We start from the raw sequence: 3,492 nt of genomic DNA on the forward strand, positions 1-3,492 counted from the left end.
CCCTGGGCTTCATCCTGGCCAAGCATAGTTCACTATCTTTCGGGGTCCCAAACATCTATGCTCTGGGTCCCCGCCGACACATCCGGCGCCGACCCCGCCGAGGCGGGGGGCGACCGTTCGTCATGGCGAGCCCCGGACCTGCGCCCCCCCCCCCCCGGTGAGGGGCGTGCGGGGCGTGCGGGACGGGAGGGAGCCCGCGCCGTCCCGGGGAGGAAAGTCAGTCACTCCGTCCGGGTGCGCGCGGCCGCCCGCTGCTCCGAGGGATCGGCCCGATCACTTTCATTGCGCCCGTGGGTTTAGCGCCCCCATTGACTCGCAACATGTTGGACTCCTTGGTCCGTGTTTCAAGACGGGGCGGGGGGGAGTACCGACTTTTTGCACGCCGCGAAGGCCACGCGGGAGAGGGAAAGGGAAGCGCGGGAGCCAGCGAATTAGGCTCGACCGCGGCCTCGGACCAGTCCCCCGTTCCCGGCAGGCCCCGGAGGAGAGACCGTCGGGGGGGCAAGACGAGGGCACCGGGGGATCCCCGGACGGGCGCGCTGGAAAACGCCCCCGCCCAACGAGGAGCGGAGGACGAACGCGCCCCCGGTTCCTACCAGGCCCCGGGCCTCAGACGCCCGTGTGTCCCCAACGCGTCGCGGCGACCTACTGCGGGGGGAAGATCGCCCGCCGGCGCGGGCAGGGGGGGGGGCCGCTCCCCGCGTTGGCTCCTTCGGCCGAGGCCTCCGGAACGGGAAGTCGCCACGCCCGCTGCCGTCCCCCGGCAGGCCGACGAACTGAATCCCCCCAGTTCGATCTTCGAATCTCCGCCCGTTTAGCCTTTTAAAACGGTTTCACGTTCTCTTGAACTCTCTTTTCAGGTTCTGTTTCAACTTTCCCTCAGGGTTTACTTGTTCGCTATCGGTTCGTGGTCATATTTAGCCTTAGATGGAGTTTACCACCTGCGTTAGGGTGCGCGTTTCAGGCAACCCGACGCTAAGGAGGGGCCCGTTCCGCACTCCCAAAAACCCCCCTCCCCGCGAACGAGGAGGAGGAAGTCCCTTTCCGCCACAGGGGCCCCTGCACCCTCCGGGGGTTTATGAGAGTCATTCATGAAAAACCTTAGGCGGCTCGGAAGCGCGTGCAGGACCTCTCCCGAACGCAAGCACCCCTCGAGCCCCCGCAAAGGGGACGCGAGGCTTTGCGCGGGGCTTTTCCCCGTTTCGGTCGCACTTACTCAGGAATCCCGGTTGGTTTTTTTTTCCTCCGCTGTTTAAATATGCTAAATTAGGCGGGTCATCCCCCTCCACTCGAGGTCGACGTACGTACAACAAAAGCGAGCAAGCGAGCGGGCGAACGAGTCGCCGCCGCCGCCGCCCCCGTCGCCGTCGTCTTTCTTGTTTTGTGCTTTTGGGGTCATTTCGTCTCTTAGTCCGTTGATTAACGGCTTTTTCCCCGCCCCCCTGCCTGCCCCGAAACCCACGGGGGGTTTCGTGGCGCGGAGAGGGCCCCAATCTACGCGGTCTCGCGGGTTCAGGGTGCGCCCTTGCCCTCTCCAGCACGGCCGGATGGCCCGCCCCCCTTTCCCCTCCCTTTCGGGGGGGGGGGGGGGGGGTGCACCCGGGCGGCTGGCTTTCACGGCTTTGGGAAGAGCGCCTCTCCGGCTCTTTTCGGAACATTCGCCTTTTCTGGGCCAGTGGCAGGCAGGTCCCGACCAACAATCGGCCGGTAGTCGGCCGGACGAGGAGGAGGAGGAGGACGAGGTAAGTCCGCCGTCCGTCCGCCCGTCCCAGCCGACGGCCCACGGAAGAGAGCGAGCCTCCAAGCGTCTTAAGGGAACGTCCGGACCCGGGAGCGAGTTCCTCCAAAGAAAAACCCGCCCCTCTTGGTCCGGCGAACTCCCCAGGGCGGAATGGTCGTGCGAGCGAGCGCAGAAACAAGTCCCCCCCGCCGCCGCCGCACCTCCGGCAGGGTTTGAGTGGAGCGGCAGGTTGAGGAGAAGCCGCCGGACCCAAAACACCCCCCCTTGTGCATTTTGCGGAGTCCCCGCCGCCGGAAGCTCCTGCTCCCTTTTCCTGCCTCAGATGAGGGGGGGGGGGGGGAGAGGGGAGGAGGAGCCGCCGCCGCGAAAGGGGGCCACCTACACGGCGCTGGGTTTTGCCTCACTAAAGAGATTCTCGTAGCGGCCTTCCCGGAGGAACGGGCGGAAAGGGGCAGGAGGACCGGAGCCCTCCGCCGCCGCAGTCCGCAGCCGTCCGTACTGTCTCCCGGGAGGCAACGTCACGACACTCGAGGGAAGGTGGCAGCCGTCCTTCGAAGAAGGCACAGGGCCGCCGCAATGTGCGTTCGACCCCGTCGATGGAATCACGGGGAGAATTTCGATAGCCACCCAAAACATCGCTTCTTGCCCCGGTCTTCCTCGACCACGAGCCAAGTGATCCCCGTTAAGGTCTTTGCTGGGTTTCTTTCCTCGAGTTCACACACACACTACTCGATCGCCTCCCACTCAAAAAAAGGGGCCCCGGAGGGGAGGGTAACCTGCGCTCTGAGAAAACGCGTAGCCCACGGCGCCGAGCGCGCTTCGCGCCCGGCGCCGTCGCCGACCTCGTAGGCCCCGGTGACCCAGGCGGGGCTGACAAAGACTTTTGGGTTCGGCCCCTCCTCTCCTCCCGCCTCCTCCGGCCGGCCGGCCAGAGGGAGGGAGGGATGGTGGAGAGAAAAGGGCCGGGAGCCGTGCCGAGAGCCCCCGCGGAGGGGGGAGGAGGAAGGAGGATGGGGACGAGGAGCTGGGAGGTGGACCGCGGCAGGAGACAAGACCGTCTCCGCCCCTTGGTCAAATGGCCCCCGCCCGTCGCGTCCGTCCCGTCCGGTCCGATCGTTCGGGGTTTCACGCGAGTTGCCTCTTTCGGCGGCACCACTACTCGGTGGTGGGTGCTGCTGCTGCTGCTAGCACTCGTTAATGATCCTTCCGCAGGTTCACCTACGGAAACCTTGTTACGACTTTTACTACCTCAAAAAGACACAGCATGGACACCTTTTTCCCTCGACCCGAGGGCGTGGCCGCCGCCGAGGCGGCGGTTTGCGGTCCAAGGGCGCCAGTCGGTGCCCTCACTAGACCATTCAATCGGTAGGAGCGACGGGGGGTTTTGTACCCAAAAGGGGAGGACTAAATCGGCGCAATTGGTGAATTGCGCCTACTGGGAATTCCCCGTTCATGGGGGAAAATTTGCAAGCCCCAATCCCTTTAAGGACAGCTTTTACGAGGTTACCCGCTCCTCTCGGAGCAGGGACAGCTCGCGGGAAATCTCCATTGTAGCGCGCGTGCGGCCCAGAACATCTAAGGGCATCACAGACCTGTTATGGCTCAAACTCTCGTGCGGCTAGTATATTTTTTGCTGCCGCTTATCCCTCTAAGAAGAAGACTGCGAAGCGGACGCCAGTTTCCGGCGCCGCGGGGCGCGCCGCCGGCGGCGCTAACCAACCGACGGCGGAGGCCCGCGCGACGGCCAGGGG

The 3,492-nt window shown here is 65.1% G+C and overlaps 1 pseudogene; it reads right to left on the reverse strand.

The window, feature by feature from the left end:
* LOC119571012 overlaps window positions 1-1,298 on the reverse strand; it is a 5,691-nt pseudogene extending 4,393 nt beyond the window's left edge.
* Window positions 1,299-3,492: the final 2,194 nt, after the last annotated feature.

The sequence above is a fragment of the Penaeus monodon genome, unplaced genomic scaffold (genome assembly GCF_015228065.2).
Source record: "Penaeus monodon isolate SGIC_2016 unplaced genomic scaffold, NSTDA_Pmon_1 PmonScaffold_4741, whole genome shotgun sequence".
Lineage (NCBI taxonomy): Eukaryota > Metazoa > Arthropoda > Malacostraca > Decapoda > Penaeidae > Penaeus > Penaeus monodon.